This window comes from Mirounga leonina, unplaced genomic scaffold (genome assembly GCF_011800145.1).
Source record: "Mirounga leonina isolate KUSES-001 unplaced genomic scaffold, KU_Mleo_1.0 Mir_117, whole genome shotgun sequence".
Classification (NCBI taxonomy): Eukaryota; Metazoa; Chordata; class Mammalia; order Carnivora; family Phocidae; genus Mirounga; species Mirounga leonina.
This window is the reverse complement of record NW_023270274.1, coordinates 4,572,787-4,587,594: the sequence shown is the minus strand read 5'-3', so window position 1 is coordinate 4,587,594 and position 14,808 is coordinate 4,572,787. Positions and strand designations below refer to the sequence as shown.

Below are 14,808 nucleotides of genomic sequence, written 5' to 3'. Positions count from 1 at the left end.
GCCCTGAGCCCTGCATGAGCGTCATGTATAAAGAAACAGTGGATGAATACCCTAGATCCTAATTAAAACACACTCCGAATAGGGCGGGCAAGGCTTGAGGTTGGAAAGAATGGCCAGGCACAGAGGCAAAGAGAACTTCCCAATATTTACATTTAAATAAATCTGCTTGCAAACCATTTGGACATCCCTATTTTAAAATCACAATGTTTTGTGCTTCCTTCAGCAACACATATATTAAGATTACAATATTCTAATAAAATGAATTTAAATGTCATATTCATGATAGTTTAGGATAAAGAAAGGGTCTCTCTTCCGGTCTTCATTCAGTCAAGGGATAGTGTGTTCACTCGACAAGCCTACTTAAAGTTAGGAAACGTACGTCACTATTATATAAATTGGGAGAAAAGTTCCAAATGGTATTTAATAGCATTTTTCTTCTCTGAGCTTGCTCAGAGTTCCAAAAATGTCAGTGTATCTCCGCTCTCCTACATGTCTTTTCTGAATTTAAGATCTGACATTTATTTCATCGTCAAGAGGTTCAACATCCTCCGATGGGCTGCCTGTCAGAGCTGAGATTTTGGATGAGCACTTGTCAGCTCAAGGAGAAAGGCTTTCACAGTGCAGGGCTTTGGGGGAGAGTTTTTGGTTTTCCCACAAGGTAAAAAAAGAAAAGCGACATTAATTCAAATAAGAATTAAGAAATAATAGTAACAGCTACTGTTTATCGAGAACTCCTCGGCCACCGGCCCTCGGCCGGCATCTGGCAGAGGGGCCCGGGCACAGGGAGGCCCGCCATGGAGACGGTTCCCGTCCCCCTCTCTTACCCACAGGCTCTCTCGTCTGAAACGAAACGAGACTGTGGGAAGCCGCAGGTGTCAGGAGGGGGCGACACCCCTGGCCACGTGCAGAACCACGCTTCAAACGCATCCCAACAACACTCCTGGAGAAGAGGTGTGAGTGAGTTTCCCCCTCTCTTTCTACAGGTTAGGATCGGAGAGGGAGCTGGTAAACGAGCAATCTGTGACCCACCGGTGAGCACTAACCATGGCCCAAGAAACAATGTGACCCAGTCCTAATTCCTGCATCCTTCCTCCCGCTGCTGAACAGCGCGCTCCCCTAAAGCCCAGGAGAGGTGCAGAGCACCGGCCGGCAAATTTTATCCATGAAGGTCAGACAGCAAGTATTTTGGGTTTTGAGGACCACAAAGCCTCTGTGGCAATGACCGGACTCTGCTGCCGGAGCCCCAAGGCCGCCAGGCACAGCTCCTAACTTGCCGGGCCAACCTTCCCCCTTCTCTACACAGTTAACTCGTGTAACAAAGTTTTTTGCCCCTAAAATTTCATGTCCACTCCAAAATGCCTGAGCCTGCTGTGAAGACATGTCACAACCTCATCCTCAGCCCCCGCACCACCCTCGTGGCCTCACGTTGGACCCAGTCTGCATCGAGAAAGAACGTTCTATTTTGGCCACACGCTCTAGTGCTGATTGCCTGAACAAGTTCTGGACCTGCCCACACACGGCCTTCGCTGGTGCCGTGCCCACGGCGCAAACGTCCACCCCTGTCCTTCTCCACCTAGTGAATCTGTGTCTCTCCCTCACAAGCCTGCTGGGGGCATCTCCCAAGGCCCCCACAGACAAGCATGAGGAACCCCTGTGAATCTCACGGGCCCCGTGTCCGAGGCACCTCACCCACAACTTACCTCCACAGTAAGCTTACAAGAGTCTCAGGGTCAAAGCCATGTCACCTGGCCTCATGCTCCTGACTCTTCGTACCTTTTGTTCCGCGGGTTTGATGACAACATGGGGGCCTCCCCTCAGAGGGGCCTAGGACGTGCCACAGAAGGAGCCCAGCCAGTCTGTGGTTAAACAGGGAATGTAATTCTGATAAAAGATCCTCAGTCGCTTTTACCCAAGGAGCGTTAAGACACCACACAAGCCTCACACAGACAACGTCCTTCGCGGAAGGTGTGTGGTCTCCGGGATCAGAGGCCCCTGGGTTCGTTACCGTGTCAGCCACGTACTGTGACAAGTCCCATAAGGCTCATGGTCCCTGCGGCGCCATCCTGAGCCACACGGCACATGCTGCTCCACTTAACCCTGTCACCGGCTGTGAAGGACACACCCATATCCCCACTTTAAAGATAAGAAGACTGAGACGTCAAAGTCCCCCAAAGTCTCCCGTGTTAAATATCGGAGCTCAGCATCACCAAGGTAGTGCTCATCTCACAGCTCCAACCATAACTCACGGCCTCGTGGGCGCCGCTGGAGACGGCGTCTGCTCGTCGCTGATCATTCAACGTGTGCTTTTGGGATTATTCTGCCCCCGTTGGTAGAAGGTGAGCACTGTTTGGCCAAGGTGAGCTGGAGAACTGATCTCACTACCACTGTCCTGCCTGATCACCTGCCTTACCTGCGCAGGCCTCTACAAAACGTTTCCTCTGGAAGTTTCAGCCAGGACACAGCCCGAGGATGGGACCGCCGAGCTTGGGCTCAGCAGCGTGCACAGGGAGGACACACCCCAGAGACACAGCTGTCTGCCTTGTCAGCCGCAGTCACAAGAAACACCTGCAGCAAGCAGCCAATCCCTCAGGTAGGAGTGTTCAGAAGCCAGAGGGACCAGGAAGCGGGGGACCTAGAAAGAGAAAGGGTGCCAACAGGAGTCTAACCCCACTTCTCCACTCCAAAAAATCGCTATTAGCCCATAGAAGAAACCACCTGGGGCTGCTTCCACTCAGCCCAACCCACTCGAAAAATTCTTCTAAAGGTAAAAATAAGTTACAAGCATATGAAGACGTGTAGTTTAAGAAGATGAATGGGGCTGAACACCAGAAGTTATATAATATCCTTGCTGTAGGTTGGGGGAAAGTTCTCTCCCAAAGTTTGACAAAGGAGCAAAGGGGCATGACAGCATTTCAGACTGTCACTCAATCTGCAGAACCCTCATGCAAATGAGCCAGCATGTGCCCACAACCCCTGCCTGGGACCAGGAGGAAGGGGAGGCAGAGGAGGAGGGGGGCCAGTTAAAATGAGAGTCTGCTCAGGGGTACACTGTTGCTCAGGCTTCCAGGGAAGCAGGTGGGCTTCGCTGGCTCCAGCCTGGTTGGCTTTTACTCGTACGAGGCGGTGGGCATGGATCAGAGAGCCATCCCTCCCAGGACACCACTCGTGAACCAGGCTGACATCCCCCGACCCCTTTGCACACCGGCAAGAAAAGACCAGAAAGAAAACTGCATTCAGTTCAAAAGCAGCAAAGCAGGAAGCTAGAAATAGCTCTTCTGTACTCTCTTCACTTGCAGTAGGAAAACATTCAAGGCCTCACTTCAAAGGTGGAGGTGCAGGTGCAGGTTAGAGAATTGGGAGTTGAATCCATGCCAAAAATACAGTAAAAGAGCGAGGGAGAGCCTTGGGAATCCTATTGTACAAGCCCTCGTTCTCTACATCACTCAGAAACAAGTGACTTCCACCAGCACGGAGCCGAGCGGCAGAATCAAACCAGGAGACAGGACTCCTAATTCCCAGATCATCGGAGTTGCCGGGCCACCCCACTAAGATCCCAGGGCTGCCTGCACTTATTCTAAAGATTAACTGGTGGCCCATTCCACATGGCTGAAATGCTGGGCAGAGTGAAGGGTCAGGGAAAACATGCCGTCATCCTGAAACCATCTTGTCCTCAGCCAGACCCCACCTAAGAACCCCATTTATTTTTCAGTCTTAACCATCCCATCACAAAAGCTGCTCCGTTGTTTATTTTGCAACATTCAGGATCCTTTGGGTACGTACACTGAACAAGATCAGGATTATCCCGTATGCCAGACGGGCCTGTTATCAGGGCCCTCCCCAACCCCTGCAGATCTCAGGGTGCCAAAGAAATCAGGCCCACTCGAGAAATCAGACAACTGAAGGCCACACCTCACAGACTCTTGGACATCGAGGGAATGGAGAGAACACCCATCTGCACAGCTATCCCAGAGGTCCCAAGTAACTTCCGGGCTGGGGCCAACCTCAAGCCAGCTGGAGCTTCCAGAACAAGGACAACACAAAGGGGTGGCAGGAAACCAGCAGACAACAATAAAGTAAAATAAAATGATGATCAGTGCTTCTGATTTTCTACACTCACCCGATATTCTACAAGGTGCGTGCTCTCCTTTATAATAAAACAGACAAAAAAATGTGGCAATGAAAAAAGACATGTTTAGGAAAATAAGGTAGAGCCAGGAGTGATTTCTGTGCACAAAATTCACATCCTCGAGGTTTGTTTGCTTTCTTTAAGAAACATTTTTGTGCACTCAGTTTTGTGCAGGCCATGGCTTTGGGGGCATAAATGTAGCTCAAAACCTCCAACAGGGATGAGGGCCTGGGAGGAAGGACAGGAAGCACCAGGCCAGCTGAGAGGTCACAGCAGGAAACATTGTACAGAAAGAAGGCTCAGGCCACCCGCTTCCCAGGTCTGGTGGCCGAGTGCCGACCCTGGCACCACATGACCTGGGTCTCACAGGCCTGCAACCCCTGCTCTCCAGGGGAACTTGGGCGAGTCACTGAACCAAGCTGGGCCTCAGTTTCCACATCTACAAACGGAGGGCGACACCTGTGGTTTGTGAGGGCTGCCGGAACCAAGGACTGCAGACCGAGTGGCGCACACAACGATTACTGTCGCCAGTTCTGGGGGCTGAGTCTGAGATCAGGTGTCCCAGGGCTGGCTCCTTCAGAGGCTCCGAGGGACACTCTGTTCCAGGCCTCTCTCCCCCCTGGCTTGCAGGTGGCTGTCTTCCTCCTGTGTCCCTTCCCACCGTCTTTCCTTTTGATGTGTCTGTCTCCAAATTTCCCCTTCTCATGAGGACACCTGTGAGCTGGTGCATGGCCCACCCCGGTGACCTCATTTCTACCGGATTCCCTCTGGAAAGGCCCGGTCTCCACATAACAGCACATTCTGAGGTCCTGGGGACAGGACTCAGCACGTGAATTTGGGGACACACAGCCCACAGCAGTGCTCAGGGCCATCGTGAGGACCAGACACACGAACAGATGTGACACGCTGCTAACAGGGCCAGAACTCGGTCAGTGCTCCGCAGGGAAGGAGGACAGTTGCCGTGGTCGTGACCACTGGTGCTCCCTCGCGGATGACGAGCTGTCATCACGGCCAGAGCCAGGGACCAGCAGGCAGGAGACGCGAGGCACCCGAGGCCACCTGCCATGGTGTCCCTGAACCTGGGATGTCATCTGACAGCCAGGCCTGAGCCGCACTCCGCCAACCTCACGGCGTCCCTGCTGGGGAATGGAAGACGCTCGGGGGACCGGCGAGGCGGTCACCGCCCGCTCTGATGTTTGAGGAGGGTGATTCTCGGAGGCATTGGCAGGGGCCCTACTGGGTCCAAAAGTGAATCCTTTGACCTGAAGAAGAGTTATTTTGCTTCTCCCTAGACACTGTGGCTCAACTGATTTGTAAAAAACAAATTTACAGGTAATTCTGGCTGCTATTTTGTATGGCTGGACAAAATGACCAAGTCGTCAGGTGGGTCTGTCCCCTGTGAGGAGACCAGGCCGGCCCTGCGGAGCAGAGGGGCTCCTCCACCCCAGAAGTCCTGCTGGGAAGCCTGGGGTCTCATTACTGCCAGGGCCACAGGCCACGCTGTAATTACTGGACCAGTGTGCCATGTTCCCAGAATAAATCCTTGGTTTGCCCTGGCCAAGGAGGTGACTAGCAATGGGCGAAGCGGGATACTGCCAACCAGAAGTTTGTTCTGGCATTAATTCGACCTGCCTGCCTTCTGTGCCCTAAATGTTCATTGTTCTCCTCCTTCAACCAAAATAAAATGCAATGTCCTTTGCCAACATATTTTAACTCGTGAGTCATCCCAGAGGATATTCTCATTGTGTAGTTTCTAATGCAAATAAGGAAAGCCAGACGGGTTCTAGAACATATATCCAGAGCGGCTCAAGAGAAGACACTTGAGGAAGGGATCCAGGCAGGACTGGGCGGGCTGGCCCCCGCCGCTATCGCCGCTGCTGTCGGCCCAGGCCCTGCTATCTTAGCCTCACACCGTGCCAGGCGACAGCACCCTGCTGTCCCCTCAAGTTCCAGGTCACAGCTGCCGGGCCCCGGGGAGCAGCTGTGGCAGAGCATGGAGGGCCCACATTTAAAAGTGGCGAACAACAATCCCAGAACGTATTCCACTCCACGTGTGAACTGCTAGGAGCCTCGGGTCGTGGAGCAAACAACGCACCATCGGGGAGTCCCAGGAGGGCTGGGGACTGGGGCCGTGTCTGAGGACGCAGGGACGGAGGGGCCCCCAAATGCCCTGTGGATGGCTACAAAACTCATGACCCCGTTAGCGGAAGCCAAGCAGGAACTCAAGGGTCGATCTGGGAAAAGGGGCTGGTGCAGGGTAGACACACGCACGTGCAAGAACAGAGGGCTCCCGGGTGCCAACGCCCCGGAGGTGGGACCACAGGGCTCGAAGCAGGGAACCGGGCCTTGCGCCCATCGGGGATCAGGGCAGGCGCGGAACCCGGGCGCTCGCCCAACCGCGGGCTCCCTCTGAGACCTGCGCACACAACGCCCCCCGCGGTTCTTACTCTACTGAACAAAGGAGCTTCTTCAGACCACCCGGACCCGCTTCCAAAGCACTATGCACTGCGCTGCAGAAAGCCGGGGGAGGAGGCCCTCGCAGAAAAGGCATCGAGCTAATATTAACCTCTACCTTAAAATGTTCTTTTTATAATAGGCTGTTAGGGATATTTTGGTGATTGGGGATTTCGACAGTGGCAATTTGTCCTTCTCCCAAAACAAACCTCAAAGCCCAGGCTTGCAGGTTCTGGGAAGGCCAGAGCCGCTCCTACCGACCAGACGGTCCCGTCTGTGTCTCTGCTGTTTTGGTCTCTGCATCCTGGGAAGACAACATCCACCATGTGGGGAATGAGCCCAACGTTAAAATCTTCCAGAGCCGCCCGGGCCAATGTGTCCCGATGAGACTCACAGGCTCGACCAAATCACCTCTTTTCTTACTAAATATAGGGCTTAAGAAACAAGACAAATGCAGGGCCTCACAGGATGGGGCACACAATGGCTTGCTGAGTGAATGCCTTCTCTCGGACTGAATGTGTGATTGTGGGGTTTGGGGTGTTTTCCTCTTTCTTTGTTTCTTTTTAAATAACACTAAACTTTTAACTCTCTCAAAACTAAAATGGACATCCTGTTTAAAAATGGGAAACAACAGGGCGCCTGGGTGGCTCAGTCGTTAAGCGTCTGCCGTCAGCTCAGGTCATGATCCCAGGGTCCTGGGATCGAGCCCCACATGGGGCTCCCCGCTCGGCGGGAAGCCTGCTTCTCCCTCTCCCACTCCCCCTGCTTGTGTTCCCGCTCTCGCTGTGTCTCTCTCTGTCAAATAAATAAATAAAATCTTTAACAACAACAACAACAAAAAAATGGGAAACAATAAATGAAAACCCCAGTGAAGCTATACTGGTTATGAAAACAGAGATTTCCTTTTAGTATTACAAAATTAATTACCAAAAAAAAAAAAAAAATATGCTGTGCTTATTTCGCTGTTTACCTAGAAATGACAGGGAAACGGCGTCATCTACGGAGTCCTGAGGACACAGTCCTGCACACTGCACCTCCAGGGAAGTCATATCCACATGCACTTGCTGTCTGCATGTGAAGTTTACACCCGCGTCCAAGAGTGTAAGAGGGTACCCAATCCCTCATAATGGTCCCCCAAACTCATCAAAGCCCTAAATATACAGACCTTTCTGTAACGGGGTAATTGAGAGAAAACACCCTCCCTGCAGGAGGGGGCTGGGGGCTGCCAACCCACTGACCTGACGTTTCCACCGGCCCGAGAGTGTGGCCTGCACCGAGCAGCTCAGCCTCCCGCCCCAGCCTCCAACACACCCCCTTGCAGCAACCAAGGACGCGTCCCATTTCCTCTCCTGGCCACATCACAAACCACCGTGTGTAGTGTTTTATGCTCCCTGTGATGCTCCACCCTGGTAGCGCCCGGCCCGCGGAGCCGAGCGAAGCTCTCGGCCACGCGCCACTCCCCAGGAAGCGCCCTGCAGAAGTAGCCGGGGGACTCCCGCATACGCGTGATCCAACTTCTACACCCCCTCTCCTCACACCCTCCTCGATCTCCCGCCACAAGACGAGGATTCCACGGAAGGAGAATTCAGACCGAGGGCGGTATGCTCTCTGGCTGTTGGTTTTGTTGTTCGTTCCTTTGTATTTCTGCTCTTCCTGCAATGGTTTCCTCTTGTTGGGGCCCCAACGTTAGTCCTTCTCCAACTCTGCCTCGGAGCTGGTCATGGGGGCCAGTCGGTGAGTGAGGAGAACACGAGACTCGAGCAACTAGAGGGGCGGTTCTCAAATGCAAACCTCCCTACCGCATGCACACTGCGTGCCCCACATTTTCCTCTCATGTGGGGCTGCTTGGGGGCAGAATCTATATTAAATTCATCTTAAAAACCCCAATCCCTCATCCAGCGACTGCACATGAAAGACATATAACCCAGAAACTCTGAGTTTTACCTCTAGATGTGTCTTAACCAGTGAGAAGTCTTCTCCTCTTTGATTAAAAAGGAAGGACAGAAGAAGAGAACAAAGAAACACAGAAGAACGAGAGAAGGACAAAGGGAGGGAAGGAAGTTAAACTCCTTGGTTTATCTGAGCCCCTTCCCTTGTCGTGTTCTTTCATTCTGTCATTCTGGATGGAGGCCCCCAGGGAGACGGCATCTACGTGGATCCACACATTCAATTATACAGATTCGTTCTGAGCAGGGAATGAAGCAAAACAAAGCGGTTTCTCGGAGGAGAACAAGATGCCAAGAAGTAGTTTAACACGTGACAAGGAATGTCTGGGAGCGGGGAGAGCGACATGGGTCCCCAGCTGAGCACGACAGAGCCAGCAGGCAGGATGCATCTGATCAGGGTGCGCTGCGTATTAACTCCGGGGCCCAACAAAAAACTGAGTGGAAGTTCTTTCATCTCCAAAACACACGGACATCTTTCAACTCAAAGACTCCTCGCTTGGCCAGTGAGGGTGAACATCTGCTAAAGCAAAAGTCAGGCTTGTATTCTGAAGTATTTAACACTCCTTCCATCTGGGAACTCTCGATGTTACCTTGCCCCCTTCTCTCCAGACCCCGGTGTGTCTCTGTGGAAGGTGTAGTTCAGAAAGAAATGTCCTCACACGTCTCAAACACAGAAACTGGATTTCAGGAGTCAATCTGCTTCTCCTGGACTTGTTAGTCTGATTCCAGTCTACGTACAACTTGTCCCCAGTCCTCTGCTTCCACGCGTGAGGGTGGTCCCCTTATCCATCCATCTTTTAAAATTACCATTATGTTGGGGCGCCTGGGTGGCTCAGTTGGTTCAGCTTTCAACTCTTGATTTCGGCTCAAATCACAATCTCAGGGTTGTGAGATCGAGCCCCACGTCGGGCTTGGCGCTGAGCATGGATCCCGCTTAGGATTCTCCCTCTCCCTCTCCATCTGCCCCTCCCTGCTCTCTCTCTCCCTCTCTAAAAGTTATAATAATAATAATAACAATAATAATAAAATAAAGTAAAATCATGCTCATGTGGTCTCTCTTCCATGGCCAACCCTACCACAGTTCAAAGACCTCCAAAGGTTCAGCACGGGCCTCAGGATGGCACAAACCAGACGGAGAGCATGGGGTTGTCCAGTCGTGCACTGAAGACCTTCTGTGTGTGAGGGCCTGGGCTGGGCACCGGCTAAGGGCACCCCGCCTGAGGAAGCTTACACGTAGTTGATAAAATAACCCACATGCCTAGTTAACTACATAAAATAGAAAGAATAATATTTGACTGATTGCCCAGTAAGCATTAGCTATTTAAGTTTACGATCATATTACTATAACTATCAGCACAGTCCAAAGGGATATACACGTGGATAAACACCCTGACTTTACAGATGAGGACACCGAGCCAGAAGGTTAGAGCTCACACAAAACGGGACACGTGTTTATAGTAAGTGATAGGGATTTCCAAATGCCAACAGACACGACTCGTCCGCCCTCCACCCCGCCATCGAGGGACAGCAGCTCCGGGAGGTGGCATTTCCAGAGGGTCTCATCAGGAGTGCCTCACGGAAGAGGGCCCCCGGGGATCGGGGCCTTACGGAGTCCCCCACGGCAAGATGGTCCACCAGAGTTCCCGTTTACTGAAATACACGTTAACGGCGTCCTTGCTGTGCGTGTCTCATCTCTCCAAACACATTAGCATCTCTTTCAAGCCGGATCTACGCCTATCTCTGGATCCCCAAAAGCTGCACTCACAGAGCCTTGAACAAAGTCAGTGCTTAATACAGAACCTAAATGAACAGTCGGCATCCTGAGACAGACAACATACTTTTACAGGAGTCCAACCTCAAAAATAAAATAGCTCCAACCATCAGAAAATAATTTGTTCTTTCCCGGTCAGAACTGTGCTGCATATTATCATTTTAATATCTGAGTACAGCTAAAGGAAGAAAGGGTAATCTGAATGCAAATCAAGTGCCTACAAAGCAACCAACCTTTCTGTGATGTGATAGGGGCAGTAAGAAACCCATGAATTGATTTAACATGAGACGTCGGGGAAAAAAGCTATTTATTATTTCTCTTCCAACCACAGAAGTATCCTGTGTTTCTGCGTGTCATCCTTGCGAGAGGGCCACGCTGATCTTCTCTGTATGGGCCCAGATTTTTAGTATGTGTGCATTATCACATGTTTTAAAAAGAGAAAATACAACAAAAGACGTAAGACAAATGATAAGCCCACAAACCAAGAAAGACATCAAGGGGACCAGGGTTATTTCAAACAGCAAAGTAGCATGCATACACACACGCCCCGTCAATTGGCATTACACTGACCAATGACCTCACACAATCCCTTTGCTGCCAAGTTCAAAATAAGACGCAGGCCAGTTCTTCCTTCACCTGAAGGAAGTAAATAAAACCACTTGTCAACATGAATCCGGGAGCGGTGCCGGGACCCTGCGACAGTCTCCCGTGTGCACACACGGGGACCCCACGCGGGCTCGGTCATCACGGGCATGACCGCGCCCTGTGCAGAGGAGGAGGTTGGGAGCCAGAGAGAAGAAATGAATGCGCAGAACAAGCCGACGGCTCTTCTAACTTCCATCAACCTCTCTGCACTCCAGCATTTCTGAGTCATGACTGCTTTCTCTTCACTTGGCAGACCGGGTCAAGTTCCTTTAGTTGTGTATGTCGGCCATCACCTTTCAGAACACACGCCGGCCACTCTCATCGCCCTGATGAAGTAGCATCTAAGGACCCTGGGGGCCTCCCCCCACTTCACTGCTCCAACAAAAAAAGGCAGAGGTTCCCTTCCCGGCATGCCTTCCACGCATCAGAAGCAAACTTCTGCTAGGCTAAGTTTTTAAAAATAAGAACTTAAGCCAGACTAAGCATTGTTCTGGAAATGTCCGAGAGGCTCGACTCTGCTGTAAGGATTTCCTTCCAAAGGTACAAACGTCCACGCTGCACATCCTAGCCCATCCCGAGGGAGAAACAGAAGAAAATAAAATCAAAGGGTTTCAATGAGCAAAAACAAAAACAACGCACGGTTTATATTCCTCCTCCTGTGTTTCCAAGTAGTTTTCCATCGGCCTCCACGGTCGCAGAACAGCCTCCCAGATACCACAGACAATCTGTGCATTTCTAAAGAACAACTGATTCTTAGAATCCCAGAATGGGAGGGCGGGGGGGGGGGGGGGCACTTAGGAAACAAAGGGTCACAGCAAGGAAGTGACACAGAGCTAACCTCGTGGGCCCCGCATGAGAGCAGGCGCTGAGGTCAGAGACGTGTGTCATGCCAAACCACTCGGGGTCCAAGGGGCCTGGGTACCCACTTGCTGCTCCAGCCACCTACAGTTCCCCAGAATGTGAGCAAGCAAATGGACCCAGAGTCTCTGTGTTCTTAACTATCAAACTACTTTGCAAATGTTCCCTGTCCCACCTCATCTCTCAATCCCTCTGCTTCCTTTCTACCTTGCCCCCCAGCCCCCTGGCAACCCCTAGGCAGTGCCCTGGAGAGCAGGCTGTGAAAGAGGCAAGGCTTCCCAGACCCAGAGACATGGGTGGGAGAGCTCCCTGGAGCTACAGGCCAGCTGGGATGCTTCTGACGGAGATCACCAGCCTCACCGGGAGCTGGGTCTGGGCCGCAACAGTGTCTTTTGCAGGATCCGGTTACCCTATCTCCCACGGGGAGTGGTGTGTGCTTGGGACAGGTCTAGGGTACTTGAGTGGGACCGTCACATGTCCTCCGACCTCAGGGACTAAGAGATTGGCCAGGCCAGCAGCCAGCTCTGCTGGGCAATGACCATGAGCCACACGTGGGCTCACTGAAAGCATCATTTAGGCGGCTAGCCATGGAGTCAAGGGAACACTCAGCTTGTATCCAAGGGCCTTCAGAAGGCCCCTGGCTCTCGGCCATGGTCTTCACAACCCACCCAGCAGCGCCCTGGACTCCTGACCCTGGTCATGACCCAGACGCTCTTCCCCACCCTCTCTCTCTCGAGGGTTTTGTGAGGGAACTGGCCTTTCACCAGCCAGAAGCTTCTGATTCACATGCTGAGCTGCATGGGCCACTTTCGAGGGGAGCATGGAAGACAGCAGGCCCGCACCGCCCTGTGAGGGGACCAAGGTGTGCGAAGGAAGCAGGCAGGATTGGGAGCCGGGCCAACGACATTACATATGGGTCAGCCACGGAACCAACCTGTGGTGCCGAGCATGACCTCTCTGGGTCTCCATTTCCTTCTGTCCAAAACAAGGTGGAAAGGCCAACCTCCTAGGTCACCTCGAGGAATCAAGCAGGTTACACGTGCGAAGTGCCCAACAGGGCCCGGACAGAGGAAACTTTTCCCTCACAAGTTACGGCTGTCGCAGTCATGAGCTCATCACAGAGCAGAAGGGGAGAGAGCTCTTAAACTTCTTCTCAAAGAAAAGACACCACTGTTCCCTAACAGTTAATTTAACGTGTCCCACGCTAACTGCAAGTACTTCTGAGACGCGGTCAGTGGGTGGGCTGCCTGTCCCTCCCCGCTGTAGGTGCAGACAAAATTCGCCCTTCTGAGCACACGGGTGAAAGCCACGACCCATGAGGGGACGCAGGCCGGGCGTCAGCTCCCCCGCGGCCTCGATTCCACGGGGCTCCTGGCACGTCTGAGCTAATGTCCACGGAGACCAAGCAGAGCTCATAAAAACGCTGCCCGTGACCCCTGGCGTGCGGCTGGAGGACAGGGAGAGCGCAGAGCCGGGCCCTGTGACGCCAGCAGGTGGCCGGCCTGGTGCGGGAGGGTCCGGCTGCACCACGCGGGCTCGGGGGAGCAGAGCACAGGGTTCTGAGTCCTCTACCCGAGCTCAGACCACACGCCCTAGCTGGTCTGCAAACAAAAGAGAAAGAAGACGTTCTGCCGCCAGAACAAAGCGTTCTGTAAGCCCGTGGCCTGCATGAGCGCTCAGGCCCCCGCGGTCTGAAGTACCCGGACGGTAGCCCCACAGCCACGCACAGGGTCTCGGTCTGGTGACGCCACCCACCTTGTCGGCCAAAAGGAGGGAGGCGAGGAACACGGAGCACATGTACTCCTCTGACTTCGGCGTTTTCAGGCACGTGCCACAGAGACAGCGAGAACCACCATGTGTGTCCCTGCCCACATTCCCAGGAACCACTGCCCGACCGGGAAGGACCCTTTGGGAAGTCCTTTATGGCCCCAGGGACACTCCCAGAAGGGTGGACAACGAGGCTGTGGCCTGTCACAGAAGAGCCACAGCAAAGTGCTCCAAACACGCCCCCACGTTCAGGAGAGAGTCGGCAGCGCGACGGCTGAAGGCGCGGGTCACGGCTGACTTCGGCAACTTCCCAGAGCACCTGCAGCTCCACCGACCAGGGGCCTCAGAAGGGGGTCTCACGGGTCACTTCCTCGAGGTGTATGCTGACAAGTCTACGCCCAGCTAGACCGTTTGGGTCCGGAACTTGCTCCTTAATACGCTGCCCTACTAAAACTCTTCTTTCTTTCCAAACCAGGTGACAGCTAAGGGGGTGGGGACAAAAGCAAGGAAGGCTTGTCCTCTCTTCTGTCTGGGCTGTCTCTGTCACAGCAGTTAGCAAGCCAGCCGGGTTTTGTCTTAAAACACCCCTTCGACTCTCTGGACCTCTGGCCAGTCTTTCGAGGGGAGCAGCAGGTCGGAGCAGTGGGGCTGTAAAGGGGTGGCCGGGGCGAGGCACAGCGGGACCGGGTTCCGGCACCCCACGGGAGGCGCACGTGACCACCTTCTGCAAGATGGCTGTGTGCTTCCATCTGTCACCTCCCAGAACAACGTGACGAGCCCTGCAGCGGTCCATGCGTTCCCTCCATCCTAACCGCCCACCTGAGTCTGTGATGGCCTCATGGGGCACAGCCTGGATCATCAGGCGGCCTCGGCTGCGGCCTCCAGAGAAGACGCTGAGAACCCAGTATAAGGCTGCTCAAAACACTGGGACTGGGCAGGACAGGGTGGGATCGAGATGCCCGCAGCACCTACAAGGTGGGGAAGGGGTACAGCACATAAGGACGTGTCTTCTACTTAAAGCCTTTGCAGAGCTGGGTCTCCGAATATACCCTTAGGTGTTCTCTAGGGTCTCAGAAGATGCCCAGGACCAGAAGCCCCACACAGTCCCAGTATTTAGAGATATGACAGTGTTACTTCATCCCATAAATACAAGTGCGCGAAGCTGCTCGGAAGAACACGGGGATCGACAGTGGCACCACCCCCTGCAGACTGTGCATCGGGCACGTGGAGCCAGGACCACC

The 14,808-nt window shown here is 53.2% G+C and overlaps 1 protein-coding gene and 1 pseudogene across 3 annotated transcripts in view; both read right to left on the bottom strand.

The window, feature by feature from the left end:
- Positions 1-14,808, bottom strand: part of LOC118007290 (E3 ubiquitin-protein ligase RNF144A) — a 109,607-nt gene that overhangs the window by 54,019 nt on the left and 40,780 nt on the right. The gene's annotated exons all lie outside the window — the stretch shown is intronic.
- LOC118007309 lies at positions 10,627-10,723 on the bottom strand (annotated as a pseudogene).